Raw genomic sequence first — 16,866 nt, 5'->3', positions numbered from 1 at the left:
GACCTGGAACTTGGGCCCCTGTGGCGGTGCTGCTGTGTTCCTCTCCACCCAGCTCTCATCCAATTACCATAAAACCACCTCGGCAGCCAGACACTTCTAATAGCTAAGTGTCTAGCAAAGGCTGCATTGTCTTTGGAGCCTTAAACACAGCCCTTTTAATTGGAATTGCTTCCTCATTCAGCTTCATATATCTTCTCTCCTCCCACACAAAAGAATCCATTGTATTGGTCTCAGGAACAAACTGGATGTTCCTTTGATATACTTTGCATGTAAATGTAAGGAACAAGACTCATCTGATTTCATTATATCCTTTATTGATGTGCCTGCAGCATTTTATTGTAGGTTTTTGTGACTAGAATTTCTAACAAAGGAGGTACAGGCTGGCAGCTCAGTAGAGAGAGGATTTACCACATCTGGCTCTAAAGGGACGCTCACTCGTAGCTGTTGTCATTCCTAAGCTTTTAAAAGGGCTGGATGTTTCAGGAGCTGCTGCTATTCTCTGACTGTAAAAGTGTTATCAAGCATGAGACAAATGTGCCTTGCCACTGTAGGGGGGTGGGGGACTTTTTGAACCTGCCTGAAAAGAGAGGCAGGATGACATGGTATCACTGGGGGACATAAATGCACTCGCATGCCAGGACTGACAGAGCTGGTACCTAATCCTTCCTACCTGCAATGACAGGCTCCTGGGACTACAGAATGGGGTTAATTATTCCCAACATTCTTCATTATAATTCTAAATGAGATAATGATTAGAAATAGTACCTAGTCATTGAACTGTAAATGCCTGAGGCATTCTCTTGCTGGAGAAACTAGCATTTTTTTCCTATGGTGTGTTAATTCCTTCAGCACTTTTTTTTTTTTTTTTTTTGAGGTTTAGTTGGTCTTTTAAATAACTGGAGCCTCGACAACTCTGTTGTGCCAAATAGAAACAGTTAACAGTGGCTAAAAGCTGACTAAGCACCAGGTTCTTTATTGTGTTATTGCATTTAATCCTCACAGCAGTCTTCTGAAATTGGAATTTTATTATTACCATTGTATAGGGAAGAGATGGCAGGGAGTGACTAAGTGCCTTCACTGGTGTTTCAGCTAGTAGGCTGAGGTTTTATGACTTGAATCCACGAAGTCACACTGCAAAATGTAAGACGCTTGTCTCCTAAGACCTAGAGTTTTCTTTCTTTAACACCTGGCTTAGAGGTCTATCCTTATCTCATCTAGAAGCATCCGGGATCTAAAGTCTTCCTGATGACACCACTTCAGCCTTCTCTTTGTCAATGCTCCAGTTTAATCTGTTCATTCTACCTTTTAAAAAGGCACATCTAAGACTACCCCCCATCAGCCAAAGTTTTGTTCTCTGAAGAAAAAACAACCATTCAATATGAAATCTGTGAGTTCAATCTTATTTGGAGTTACTGAGGAATATAGCCCAGGAGACAACCTCGCAGATAATTCTGAGGAACTGCTTCAAATAGGCAGGAGGTGAAGTCAGCAAATATATAATTTTGGTGAAGGGGGTAAGTATAATCTAGCACACATCTCAGTAGAAGTCTGCTGCTAGTCACGAGGAGCAAATGTCTCTGTTAATTAGTTTAGTGCTCTCCTAGGCATAAGAAGATGAGACAAGGAAATGGCAACCCACTCCAGTATCCTTGCCTGGGAAATCCCATGGACAGAGGAACCTGGAGGGCTATGGTTCATGGAGTCGCAAAGAGTCTGGCATGACTGAGCGACTAAACAACAGCAAACAAGGGGTAAGATACAAGATACAAGAAATTGGGTGCATGAAATTGTTCCTGACTATTTGAAGGCCTGTTCTGCCAGTTTTCCCCAAAGACAGAGTGCCTCAGCCAGATTTCCACCCTAACTCTTTTCAAGATGTGTTAAGTAAAGATCAGCGACAGGACTGCTGCAGCTAATGACTTCATTTTGTAGAACCAGATGGAAAACCACATTCTTTAGTTTGTAGTTTCTATGGGCACTGCACTCCATGAAAACTAATTGAATGTAGTTTTTTAAAATCAGTTCTTCACTATAAAAAAAAGTGTTGGTATACAAAAGTACTTATCACTACAACAGAAGTCTTAGCTTGCCTAATTATATATACTACTAAAAGCTAAATTTGCTTTACTTAGACTTACTGTAGCATTCCTTCAAATACTGAGCTCCCTTATGCATTTAAAGTGAGATTCAATTGATGACAAAATTGATTCAAAGCTTTTTAAGAATGAATGCATAAAGAAAGCAACCTGCTTCAAATAAATTCTTTCATATATATTCATATATTTCCTTTAACCTAGAAGCTCCATTGCGAAACAGGGCTAAAGGTTTTTCTAGGCGTCCACACATCAGTGGAGCGCAATTCTCTTCCTGTTTTCTTTCATTCCATTTCTAAATTGAGTATCAGAGTGATAGAAAGTCAGTCATCAGATAATACCTCTCAATAATTTCAGAACTCACACACTGCTTTCTTTTACCATTCTTTGAAAAAATATCTTATGATTTTCTAACTAATTAAAGAGCTAGTGAGAGCACAGTAGGGTCTAAATACTGTTATCTTTCAAAGACACAGCCAAAGAGGCAGAATCACTGACCAGTTCACACCCAGCACTTTGGAGGATAATCAATAACCTTGAGATTATGTTTCTGGTTTTTTTTGTTTGTTTGTTTGTTTAGCTCTGCAAAAAGAAGTTTGACTCAAATAGCAAACCAGTGATGATTATGGATGAGCTTCAGATGATAATCAAGTGAGTGGTGGCTTTTATTTCAAATCTAAAAAGCAGTTTATTACTGCTTTTCTCGCTCACGTTTCCCTGTCAAGTAGGCAGTCCCATGCTGGGGCTCCTAGCAGCTGAGCAGTTGTAGTTAGCTTTAATTATCATGTAGTTTGTGACTTCCTTGGTAGGTTGGGTTCCCCATTTGGTCCTCACCCCTAATTTTCTACCCCTCTCTATTAAGTTATCTATCACTGTATGGCAAATTACCAGAAACTCAGTGCCTTAAAACAGCATACATTTAGGATCTTACAGGCACTGCCTAGCTGACTTCTCTGCTCAGTTTCACAAAGCTGAAATTAAGGTGCCCTCTGAGGTTAAGGTCTCATCTGAAGCTTAGGGTCCTCTTCCAGATACATATAATTATTGGAAGTTCATTTTCTTGCAACTATAGAATTCATGACCACTTGCTTCTGCAAAGCCAGCATCTCTAAACTCTAGGCTGTCTTTTAAGGAGCTCACCTGGTTTGGTCAGGCCCACCTAGGATAATCTCTTTTTGATTAGTTTGAAGTCCACTGATTATATCTGAAAAAAATCGCTTCATTTTTGCCATATAACAATAACCATAGGAGTGCTGTCCCATTGCCTTTGCCATATTACACTGGTTAGAAGCACGTTACAAGTCCCACTGACACTCAAGGGTGTGGTTCAATGGGGGGTCATTTTAAATTCTTCCTACCACATTCACTTTCTGGATAAGAACAGAAATGAGGCTCATGAGCACCCAGTAGCCACTCTTTCATGCATTCAGGGCACTTTAATGTAGGTTAATACTAAAGAAAATGTCTTATGTCACCTATTTACATCATTGAATCATATCTCAAAGTCAAAGATCCCTATTTTGAGAGTTTAAGGGTTTTCCCTCATTGGGCAACTTTGACATTAATGTGACTTTAGATCCACTGGAGGTGAAAGGTGGGTGTGGTCATTTTGGATGTTTAGTTGTTCCTTTCTAGGGGCTATCTGGAGAAGGAAATGGCAACCCACTTCAGTATTCTTGCCTGGAGAATCCCATGGACTGAGGAGCCTGGCAGGCTATAGTCCATGGGGTCACAAGAGTCAGACATGACTTAGCGACTAAAGAGAGAGGGGGCGGATATCAGGGAGCAAAGAAAGCTGAGTTTATTAGCAGGACTTTTCTTCCACCTCAAATGGAAAAGCAAAGGTGTTTCGGGATAAAATCAATCCTTAGTCAACTAGACTAAAGAGTGTCATTCAAAGAGCAAGTGACATGTGGGTCAGTAGATTTTGTAGAACTCACGATTCTAAAATTTGTCGATTTGGAGATGTACTATTTGGAAGAGAGAATTAGAGGAGTACTCACATGTCTGTGTGCACATGTATGCATGTATATTCACACTTTTCACACTTTCTCATTGCTCTTCAAATATGACCCTAAAATAACAATAATACCAATCAGTTATTGAGAATAATCATGTTCTAGCCATCTTACATGCAATATTGCTTATCTAATATTGTTAATGTAATGCAGATAATGTCAGGCTTCCCCTACATTTGAAATTTACATAAGATTGATTTGCATGTCCTAATTATCTGTGGAAATCCAATTTTCTCACCAAGATTGGGATAGATTCTTCTGGTCACTGCCAGCTCTGATTTCATGTTCCTACTGAATTCTCACTCTCATTGATATCTGGCCTTTGGAGCTTTCCCCTTGTCTGTCCCACAGACCCATGGACCCCCAAGGAGAACATAGGTCCAACAGGACTGGCTACATAATTTGTAAGATCCAGTGCAAGAGGAAAATAAGGAGGCACTTGGTCAAAAAGATTTAAGAATTTCAAGATGGTGACAGAACATTAAACCAAGCATGTGGCCCTTCTGAGCTTGGGGGTATGACTGTACACGTCATGTGTCCATGAAGGTAGTACTGTCCTAGAATTTCCGCAAGTACCACCCCTACAAAGCAGTAAGGTGAACTACACATTTCTTAGAGTGCCTAGGGTAATAATAGAAGAGCATTGCATCTAGGGATCACAGCAGCTCACAGCGAGAGAACCTCAGAATAAATAATTCCTTCAAATTTCTGTCCATATCTACTAAAATTTAGTTTATCTATAATTTCCTCTTTTTCCCCCTGATATCATTCTAAACCATGGCCCATACCCAGGGTGCTCATCAAGGCATTCTAACTGGGCAAAATTTGACCTATTCCTAAGAGAAATTGTCTCCTTCCCTAGGAATGGAAGTAGGAATAGTTGTATTTTAAATAGCAAATTATTCTCTTTTTGTGCATGTTACTATTATTATCATTCTCATTTTACAGTTAAGGAGTTCTGATGCTCAAGAGAACAAAGCGGATGAAATGATATCTGGCTTCAACGCTTACATTCCTTCCACTGTGCTTGCTACTCTCTAAATCTGGAAGGGTTTATGAGAAGTTACAAATTAGTCCCAGAATGTGCCAAGCCTATCTCTATGGGGTGCAGTCTGGTATAAATCTTTCAGTGGCTCCACTAGAACCAAACAGTTCGGACTGTTGTAGTCAGATTATCATGTGAAGCAAGGTCAGCCAGAGGGCTACCATGGAAGAAGGTTAGACTATGTCCCTCTTCCTTCCCTGGGTAATGTGGGATTTAAGGACTGTTCAAGACCCCTTTCTTCATCTCTTTATAGAACTGGAGACCATCATTATTTCCCTTATGGTCTATGTACAGTGAAAAACAGAGCTATCCTCTTGGGACTGTCAGAGCCACTCTTGTTACTGAATTTCCCTCTTTCTGCACAAGGGAGGAAGAATCCTCCAGTGTGTGGCAGACATCCTTGGAGGCATTCTGTCATCATTGTTGTGGTCCACATACTGTGGTTAGTCCATCACTCAGTCTTAGGATAACCAAATTCAAAGCCACATGAGCCATCAAACCATCTGTGTATTTAAGCTGGGTATGTGTGAGTGTGCTACAGTCCACTTTTTGGGCTAAATTTCAGTATGAAATGCTGCCTTATAAATAGACTGATTACATAAGTTGTCACCCAAACGTATATTCATTAACCAACCAATTAGTTTTATTATGGTAAACCTATAAAGTCTGTTCAGAAAATATTTTCAAAAAAGAAATCATTTCTATAGAATAAAAATAATATATCAATGTACATTAAGAAAAATAGTTACTTATATTTATTTCTAAACTTTAAAAATGATACAATCTAAGTAATTATATGGAAGTAATTATATGGAAGCCCAATGCTATGTATAGGTAATTTTATTTGTCTGTTTTGTGAATTGAATCTTCCTTTATTTGGATACAACTATAAATTATATGGGGCTTCCTTGGTGGCTCAGATGGTAAAGAATCTACCTGCCAATGCAGGAGATGCAGGTTCGATCCCTGGGTTGGGAAGATCTCCTGGAGGAGGGCATGGCAACTCTCTCCAGTATTCCTGCCTGGAGAATCCCCATGGACAGAGGAGCCTGGTGGGCTACAGTCCATGGGGTCGAAAAGAGTCAGATATGACTGAGAAACTAAGGATAGCAGAGCATAAATTATATGAGCACTACACTAATTCTTACACATTTCTGTTTCATCACAGAACACTTTACCATGATGTTCTACTCCATCAAAACTCAAATTATTGTCACCAAAATTTTTTATTTTAAATGTCAAAGTTTTAAACAGAATTTTCAGTATCATTCACAACAATATCATGAATGGAGGAATCGACATCTACTTTGATTACATGAATTGGATCAAAAACATTGAACCAATGCTGCAATTAAAATATTTCTCTATTTGAAGTAAATGATGACACTAACATAAAACTGGTGGTTTTACTTTTTCCATGTACAGAATAAAACTTGAAATTGAAAACATATTAAAATGTATTTAGAAGAACCGTCATTTGATTTAAACATGATATAAACACATACTTCACATAGTTAGTGAGTGTAAATGTACCTTCTGAAGCTTTAGTGGCTAACTTTTTTTCCCAGTGCATTCTTCTTAAAATAACTAGTAAGCATTGATACTGATGCTTCCTCAGTATATTTAGTCTTCTGGCTCTTATGTGGTCAGTGATATCACTATGACCCCCATGGAGAATGATAAACGTCAATAAACGCTTCATCTAAGAAACATGTTCCTCATGAACTTTCTTGGATGCTTAGTACTTAATTTTTCCACTAAATATACTCCTTCAGTCCTACTGAATTCATTGCTGTCAACGAATATTGCAGTATAAACATGTTATCAATAAAATAAATAGTTGTAGATTTACAATAAGTGGCCAAACTACCATGTAAGAACTTAATTTCTAGACCTTCTCACGTATGTTACAGTAGTATGCCTCTATGTCTTAAGTTTTGACCAACCCCAGCATCTCTCTGGCTCTGCCGCAGGTCTCTTAAATCTACTTCAGCTTATTTTAATGCAGCAATTGCTAACTATACTTTGCTTAAAAATTCTGAAAAAATTCTGAAAAAAAAAAAAAACTAAAGTACATAGATACTGGACAACAGGCATAAACCATGACAGTCCCAAGCAAAATGAAACATAGAGACATCCTTCAGATGAGGAACACAAGCTCTGCTCATCATTATAGGATCTGTCCTTAAACCTTGTACACTCTTCATGTTCTTGTAATGTGAAACTTTATGATTTAATTTTCCATGCCAGGCTGAGCTCTTCTGTTACCATTTTAGATAAAAAAGCTAAAGTAATATTTAAATGAATGTTTACATATTTAAAGTAATACTTAAATATTTAAATCAGCTTTCCTGATAGCTCAGTTGGTAAAGAATCCACCTGTAATGCAGGAGACCCCAGTTTGATTCCTGTGTTGGGAAGATCTGCTGGAGAAGGGATAGGCTACCCACTCTAATATTCTTGGGCTTCCCTTGTGACTCAGGTTGTAAAGAATCTGCCTGCAGTGTGGGAGGTCTGAGTTCAGTCTTTGGGTTGAGAAGATCCCCTGGAGAAGGGAAAGGCTACCCACTCCAATATTTAAAGAGGTAGAATCTGATACAAACATCAAGTAAATCTTGTATTTTAGAAATTAGTGTTTTTTTAATAAAGTAGTTAGGAAGTTAAGTTTCATTGTGTTTATCTCCATGCTTTATGAGATACTGTTGCTATTAAAAATGCCTTTACTCTGTTCAGCAGTGATTGGGACAACACTGTAAATTATAAAAATACATTTACTTAGAACAGAGAAAAATAGTGACAATACCAAATGCTGGTGAGAACGTGGAGAAACTAGATTTCTGATACAGCCATTCTGGAAAACAGTTTGGTAGTTTCTTATCAAACTAAAAATGCATTTACCATATAACCCAGCAATTGTCACTTATCCCAGAGAAATAAAAACTTATGGTCAAATCAAGACATACACATGGATGTGTATATAGGTTTTCTTTGTAAAAAATAAAAGTCAGAAACAACCTCAATGTCCTTCAATGACTGAACAAGCTGTGGTACATCCTTACCATGGAATAGCACTCACAAAAGAAAAGAATGAAGTATTGATCCATGCAACAACTTGGATGGACCTCAAGAGCATTATGCTGAATTTAAAAAGCGAATCTAAATAGGTCACATACTGCATGATTCTATTTCTATCATGTTCTCAAAAAGACAAAATTACAGGTATGTAAAACATGTTGCTATTAACCAAGGGTTAGAGACAGGGGTGAGTGCAACTATAAAGAAGTAGCATGAGGAAGTGCCTTACGGTGATGAAGCAGTTGTATATCTTGTGTATTGTGGTAGTGATTCTATGAATCTACACAGCTGATAAGTTTACATAGAATACACACACACACGACTGCAATTTCCTGGTTTTGATATCACACTGTAGTTGACAATGTTTTGAACACTTTGTTTGGTAAATTGTTTATTTTTGTTTAATTGCACTATAGTTATGTAGGATGATGACTGGAGAAAAACAAGTGAAGGGTACTATTTTTGCCACTTTCTGTGAGCTTAGAATTACTTTCAAACAAAAAGTTACATGAAGAAATAAAAATACATTTGCCCCCCTTTTATGTTGTATCTGGTATTATGATATGATATCTGCTCACCTGGAAAAGAAAAGTAATTATCAAATGATTTCAAATATCAGTTCTTTTTTTCCTTTCTTCTTTTCTGTATTTCTTATTTGTTTTGTGGTGAGTATGTATTATTAACGTAATACAAATAATGAGGAGGTAAAGTAAACGCTGGACTACTAATGTCAGGGAGGATTGAGATGAAGGAGCAGCTGCTGAGATAGTGGCCACCAGAAAGACATCAGTGGCTGTATTTTTCAGTGTCATGTATAATACATATATAATGTATACTCAATAGGTGCCCCGTGATGGTTCACCAAATGAAAGAATGAATATTCAAAGGCTGCCAAACAGAATTCAGAGCAGATGGAAAGAGGTTCAGAAAGAGGCTGGAAAGCCAACAGGTGGCAATAGAAAAACTTCCTCTTAAACCAGAGCTCATAACTGAAGTCTGTTTTTAAGAAAAGGACTGATAACCTCCAAATGTGGGAGAAACCTAGATCAGAACTGTTTGTGTGCGTGCTCAGCCATGACTGACTCTTTGTGACCTCATGAACTGTAGCCCCCCAGGATCTTCTCCCCATGGGATTTTCCTGGCAAGAATACTGGAATGGGTTGCCATGCCCTCCTCCAAGGAATCTTCCTGCCAGGGATCAAACCTGCATCTCCTGCACCTTCTGTATTGCAGATGAATTCTTTACCACTGAGCCAACAGGGAAGCTCAGGACTGTTTAGACCAGGCTTAAATGCTAAACAAGGTCTCACTGGGTTCAGAGAATAAACCACTTAAACTGCTGATACTTCCTTGGATCTGGAGAGCCAACATTGTGTCAGGTAGGAAGGAAGCTTTGTTTTATGAAGAGCTGAGTGGGTGCATGCTGAAGTCCTGTGAGGCATAAGCATCATACCTTAGAGGAAAGACCAACAGCACTAGGCTCAAGGAAAATTCCCTGTCTCTCAGAGCAGAGCTGTGTAAATTTCAAAAATGATTTGAGGCTTTCTTGGAGTAAGTCATTACCTTAATCCCACAGGTTACGTTTAGCTTGTGACAAGGGAAGAGTGGAGATTGGATGCTTTACTGGGCCTAAGTAACATGAGATTGTCCAGCAAGGAGTTCCATTAGCTCCATGTTCACTAATGCTAGCCACACCACCAGTGATAGCTTGGATCTTGCCTCAGTTTCTTTGTGATGCCAGATGAGAGGCTCACCTGTGCTCCGTGTGTGGTGTGAGCTCCTCATTGGTCATATGTGTCACTGCACAGGCACCTTTCAATGCTGTCCTCCCTCTTGTAGTAATTATCATTATGTAAACAATCTAATCTGGGTGCTGATACAATAATGAATGTTGAGCTGACAATAATGAATGTTGAGTGTGCTGTTCCACAGACCTGCTTCTTTCCCAGGTGAGGGGTAGCAGTGATGAGCATCCCTTCTGTGGCCACACAGAGTCCACAGGTTTTCAAGGTCTTCAGAGGAGCATAGCAATTTTCAGGTCAGTAATAGGAAAAGCAGTACATCAAGGCTATATATTGTCACCCTGCTTATTTAACTTATATGCAGAGTACATCATGAGAAACGCTGGGCTGGATGAAGCACAAGCTAGGTTCAAGATTGCTGGGAGAAATATCAATAACCTCAGATATGCAGATGACACCACCCTTATGGCAGAAAGTGAAGAATAACTAAAGAGCCTCTTGACGAAAGTGAAAGAGGAGAGTGAAAAAGTTGGCTTAAAGCTCAACATTCAGAAAACTAAGATCATGGCATCTGGTCCCATCACTTCATGGGAAATAGATGGGGAAACAATGGAAACAGTGGCTGACTTTATTTTTTTGGGCTCCAAAATCACTGCAGATGGTGACTGTAGCCATGAAATTAAAAGACGCTTACTCCTTGGAAGGAAAGTTATGACCAACCTGAACAGCATATTAAAAAGCAGAGACATTACTTTGTCAACAAAGGTCCATCTAGTCAAGGCTATGATTTTTCCAGTAATGTATGGATGTGAGAGTTGGACTATAAAGAAAGCTGAGCACTGAAGAATTGATGCTTCTGAACTGTGGTGTTGGAAAAGACTCTTGAGAGTCCCTTGGACTGCAAGGAGATCCAACCAGTCCAACCTAAAGGAAATCAGTCCTGGGTGATCATTGGAAGGACTGATGCTGAAGCTGAAACTCCAGTACTTTGGCCACCTGATGTGAAGAGCTGACTCATTAGAAAAGACACTGATGCTGGGAAAGATTGAGGGTAGGAGGAGAAGTGGAAGACAGAGGATGAGATGGTTGGATGGCATCACTGACTCAATGGACCTGAGTTTGGATAAATTCCAGGAGCTGGTGATGGACAGGGAGGCCTGGTGTGCTGCAGTTCATGGGGTCGCAAAGAGTTGGACATGACTGAGCGACTGAACTGACCCCTTTTTTTCACCCATTTAGAGTGAAAATCATAATAAGACATACAAGCATTTGTGATGGAGAAGCAGCATACTATAATTCCAGAGAAGAATTACAGATTTTTAGAATAATATTTGATGGCCCTTTGGAACATTTTTACGGTTGAACATTCATTTCCTGGGAGCAGGACTCTGTAAGCCTACCTAGTTTTACCAGCTAAGCCACCCAATTTTGTTCCTAGTCTGTGGTCAGTTGTCTTTCATGGTCAGTCTCCTGTCTGAGACATATATGCGGATCTTCTGGTTCCAACTCTCACATTTATAGTTCAGAGACGCATAGACCACAGATATAGCAGGGACAGAGCTGGTCTCAGAACTTGCCTCATCCTTTTCTTTGCAGTGCTACTTCTCCCAGGCTGCACACCACCTTTACAGGCTGCAGGACACCAGAGGACCTGAGTAAGGCCAGGGGACAGTTAAACGTGATATTGCTTTGTGGTGTTCAAAACTGCAAGGAATAATGTCAGCCAGATATATTCATTCGATCCACTCAACGATTATTCACGGAGTACTTTCTATGTGCTGGTTTAGGTACTTGGGATGCAGAAATGAATAAAATAGCAAAAATTCTCATCCTCGCGGAGGCCACAGTCTAGTAATAGTACAAGGAAATACATAGCACTTACTCTGTCCTAATACTGTCCTCGACACTGCACATACATTAGCTCATTGAATCCTCACAATTATTCTTCGAGGTCAGTATGATTGTTAATTATGTGTTAAAAGTAAAGAGACCAAGGAACAGGGGACAAAAATTAAGAAGCTTGCTCAAGGTCATGTTTTAGTCGCTTAGTCATCTCTGACTCTTTGTGACCCAGTGGACTGAGGCCCACCAGGCTTCTCTGTCCATGGACTTCTCCAGGCAAGAACACTAGAGTGGGTAGCCATACCCTTCTCCAGGGGATCTTCCTGACCCAGGAATTGAACCCAGGTCTCCTGCATTGCAGGCAGATTCTTAACCATTTGAGCTAACTGGGAATTTTTATTTACTTGCTCAAGATTGTGCAGCAAGTAAATAACCAACCCAGGATCCAGCCCTGGTTATTTGGTTCTGAATCCCTGCTCTAAGCCACTGAACTTGACTGCCTGACTCATGACTGAGGTTACAGCCAATCTTCTTTTATTTATTTATGTTCCTTCGTAAACAATGGAAGCCTCCCTCTTTTTAAAAACGAACTTTGGGACATCCCTGGCAGTGCAGGGGTTAAGACTTTGTGCTCCCAGTGCAGGGGGCGCAGGTTCAATTCCTGGTCATGGAACTAGGATCCCACATGCTGTGTGCAGCACAGCCAAGAACAAAACAAAAAAAATGAGCTTTCTTGTGGAGTGCCAAAAAATGCCTTGTCCTGCAGTTTGCTCTTACTGGACAGCAGGAGCTGATCAATAACTGCCTGCTTTCAAAGAGCCTCTGCTCCTCCTGGGTCCCTAGCCCATTAGACCCAGCATTCTGCACAAAGGCTTTAGAAAGAGCTAGAGTGGAAGCACGGAAAATGGGATGATTGACTTGTCTATGTCAGTTCTGGGAGGTTGGAGGTATTGTCCTATTAGTGTCGTCAGAATAACTCAGGATTTTCCAGTCTGTACCCCCGCGGTGTGTGTTTTGGGGACACTCTCCCATCCTTTGAGAATAACTGATGCTGTGGTGCTCTTCTGTGACTGATGAGAGAGGGTCTTATAAGGGGAATGGTGGGAGGTTGAAGGCACATTGAAAACCCAGGGATGCTTGCCTTCTCATAACACCTGATTTTGCCTCCTGCCTTGACTGTCTGTGGCCCTTCATGATGTCTGTCTGGAGCCACAGACAATGCCAAAAAGAGGCCTCACAGTTCTCGGGCTGTGGATCCCTCTGAGCATCCACCAAGGTCAAGTTTTATAGACCTCTAGTGGCTACCTCTGTGGCAGTATCCAGGAAGTTGCCTTCCAGTGGCACCATTATTTCACCATCTCTTAAAAGAGTAGAATAAATATTACTACTTCTCTTCCCAAAGAACCTGCCTGAAGTTGCCAGATTCAAAGGGCAGTACCTGGGGTATTTTGTTTCAGAAAGTCTTGGAATGGAGCAGTTTATAAAGTCACTTTGCCAAGTCTTTCTTTTGCAGCCTCTTCCATTCCCAGCCCTCAGTAATAAGCTGGAGGTTTGGAGATCATTTGCTCAGGCGAGCCTGGAGGTAGCTTTTCCCCAGTGACTCCTCCAGGTTCCTTCTCACTGGGCTCTGCTTTGACTTGTTAATTTCCTCTCTGAAGGCACTTTCTGACTTTGTTAGCAGGTCTGACACTGTCTGGCTGCTTGCAAAGAGCAACCAGTGCCAATTAGGTGCCAGCACTGTTCTAGAAGTGGGAGACATAAAGAAAAAAAGATCCTGTTTCTAACCTCAAGGTGTCCATGGTTCAGTGGGTAGACAGCCAGGCAAACACGAGATTACACTATGGTGTGATATCATATTATAATTGTCAAAGGAAGGCTGTAGCGGGAATGAGGCAGAAGGATGCCTCATTTGCTTGGGAGAAGCAGGGCTTTTTGAGAGAGGAAACCTACAGCTGAAACCTACAGCTGAGACTTGGAAAGGAAGAACTTCAGGGATATATGCTTCAAGTTGGAAGAAACCCATTGCCAAGGGTTTTGTGGCATCATGCCATACACGGTCTCTAAGGCGCTGAGCTGTGGCACCAAAAGAGAGAAACACTGGGTTCCTATATCCACTTCTCCACAATCAAGGCAATTACATGTTAGTTTAGAAGTTGATCATTGCTTCCTTTGAACTCTTACTAGAACCTCCTTGAGAACTGGTGCTTTTTAAAAATTTCACTCTTTCCCGTCCCACCTCACCCCCAGGAACAAGTATAATAATTTTGCCAATTAGCACTAAATAATGGGAGCCGAGTTAAATAATGCAAGAATAAAATGGGAAATAAAAGATGGAAATTAGCTGGCCAGATTGTAGGAAGTCTTCCATATCAGTAAAGCTAAGGAATGTGGGCTTTACCTGGAAGCAGACATAAGACTGATGAGGACTAGAATGAAGGAGGGACAGGTTAGCGCTAAAAATCAGGTTTAAGCCATCATCAGTATGTGGTGAAGAATCAGTTGAAAGCAGCCAAATGGTAAAAATTCTCAGAGTAGAGACAACCAGAAAAAAAAAAAGAAATGAGAGCTGCAAATATAATCTTGAGGACACCCCAATTAGAGAGCAGACTCAGGAAAACCTATCTTAAAGTATTGGCTTCCACATATGTAGGTATTAATAGCACCACCCAGTCTGTCCGCTGCAAGGATTCATTGAAATAATACAAGAAAAGTGCTTAGCATAGTGCCTGGTGCAGAGCACTTAATAAATATTACTCTTCATTTTTATTATAAAAGAGTGATTTTTTTTTTACATTGAGATTAGTTCGACTGATGTATAAATACTAATTGTTAATATATGCATTGATGATTTGTTGCCCAGTAACTATGATTTTTGAAGTGACAAACTCATGTCAATGTTTGCCTTTTAATTAAAATGGGTATTTCGGCACTTTTAAATTCATTTTTGAAGGAACCCCCTACTGAGCTGCAGCATCTCAGGCACAGCAGGCGTATACTACCATTTTTAAAAAGCCAGCTAACGATTAGTGTCATAATTTTATATTTATCCTGCTAATTACGGCAAAGACAAACCCCAGTTTGTCCACGACTGTGCAAACAAACAAAGAAGCCTCAGCACCAAGAGGCAAGTTACTTGAAAATTTGCATATTAATTACTGTTTACCGCCTCTGCCCCTGTGGCTGATTACTTCTAACAAAGAGCAGACTATACGGTGACTTGGATTGTCTGAGACAACCTGAAATGCAGCATGTCACTCTAAGCAAGACTGGAGAAGGACCCTATGCTTACTACTGGTGACATGAAAAGAAGGGAACAGTCCACACCCCTGCCTTAAGGGATCTTTATGTGAAGAGTCATTAATTTCTAAGAATCTTTTTTTTTTTTTAATTTATTTGGTTGTGCCAGGTCTTAGCTGAAGCATTCAGGACCTAGTTCCCTGGCCAGGGATTGAACTGGGCCCCCCAGGATTGGGAGCACAGAGTGTTAATTACTAGACCACCAAGGTAGTCCCCCTGAGATTCATTTTAATAAAGACAATAGACAATAAAAGTGGTTCTACAGATTCTCACTCAAGTAAGACCATCTTTGCTAAGGACTTCAGAGCAGTGTTATTCTTGATGCGTGCCATACAATGTGAATATAATATCTACTAGTTTTTGTGCTTTGAAATATCACTCATACATTATAATTGAACTCTGGTCACAGGACCCTGGAATAAAAGATTCCCTAAGGCTCTGGCACCAACTGGCAGGAGGACAGGGTGCTCTGGGGGGAGCCACCCAAAATCCAGTCCTGTTTTTCCTTAATGGTGTTGAATGGATTGGGACACTTTCATGTCTAACATGGGAATGGGAGTCTAGTGTGTACTGGAGAATTTAAACTTGGTTGTAATTGGAGACAAAAACCACATTAGTTGATTTAAAGACACTAAAAGCCTGAAAGAAATTCTTTGTGCTCACAATTTGGAGAAAGCGAAAGCATCCTCCTCTTGAGACGAAGTCCTGTCCAACAAAGCCCTTGATGGAGGCAAAAGAAAAATCAATGGAAAAATTTTAATCCTTACATAAGCATAATACATTATGCATGATAATCTTCAGAATTTGAAATCCACTTACAGGCAATCATCTGAAAAAGCAGGGGCTGGTTTACAAGGTGACTTCATTTTCCTGTAGTTGCGTGAAAAATGTTCAAAGTACAAGAGCAGAAAAACTCCTTTCTGTTTTCAGTCTCTGAAAGAAGAAAACAAATGCTTTTATGTGTAATGTCTCAATAGCCACTCCTTAGGAAAGTCACAGTAATATAATAGTAATAATAACGATAATGAAAGCTAACAGTTATTAAGTGCTTACTCTGTTCCAGGCACTTAATATGCATGATCTCCCTTAATCCTCAAAATGAGGAGGGCTTGATTTTTCATCCCCATGAAAACAGCTGAAGAGACTGAAGCTCAGAGAGATTAAGGAACTTGCCAGAGATCACAAAAGTAGAAATTGGAAGACCTGGGGTTTGAACCCAAGTAGATTGACTCCACAGGCCACCATGTTATGTGGCTTCTCATTTTATGTATCAGGAAACGGCTGTTTATTTTCCTAAGGCCCCAAGTTTTGTTGTGAAATTGGAATTCCATTCTAGTTTTCTGAACTCCAAAACCCATTGTCTTTACATTCCTCCATGATACTTTCTCTAATTAAAACAAAGCATTAGATTTGAAACATCCCAGTACCTTAGAGTAGAGATGGTGACTGACTGAGTAAATCTGCCTACTATCTGATTTTGTAGATAAAGTTTTTTTTGGAACACAGCCATGCCCAGTTGTCTAAGTGTTGTCTGTGGCTGCTTTTGTGTCCCAGTTGAGTTGTTGTAATAGCGTAAGGTCCACAGGTTAAAATATTTCCTATCTGGCTATTCACAGAAAAAGTTTGTTGACTCATATCTTATAAGAAACATTTCTTTTCTTTTTCCTACCTAACCTGTGGTCCACGTCTTCAGCAGTAGCAGCTTTGAGTAAGAGAGTAGGCATAGTGATGACTAGGCTGGCTAACCGTGCTTA

General features: G+C 40.1%; 1 long non-coding RNA gene across 1 annotated transcript; it reads right to left on the bottom strand.

The window, feature by feature from the left end:
* Positions 1-4,119: 4,119 nt before the first annotated feature.
* On the bottom strand, positions 4,120-16,025 carry LOC133067189 (uncharacterized). The gene is made up of 3 exons (XR_009695219.1): positions 15,932-16,025; positions 15,776-15,832; positions 4,120-4,167 (listed from the first exon to the last, which is right to left on the bottom strand). It is a non-coding gene; the product is annotated as an uncharacterized LOC133067189 (long non-coding RNA).
* Positions 16,026-16,866: the final 841 nt, after the last annotated feature.

Source organism: Dama dama, chromosome 12 (assembly GCF_033118175.1).
Source record: "Dama dama isolate Ldn47 chromosome 12, ASM3311817v1, whole genome shotgun sequence".
NCBI lineage: Eukaryota > Metazoa > Chordata > Mammalia > Artiodactyla > Cervidae > Dama > Dama dama.
Note: the sequence above shows the minus strand (reverse complement) of the source record. Positions and strands in the feature narration are given on the sequence as shown.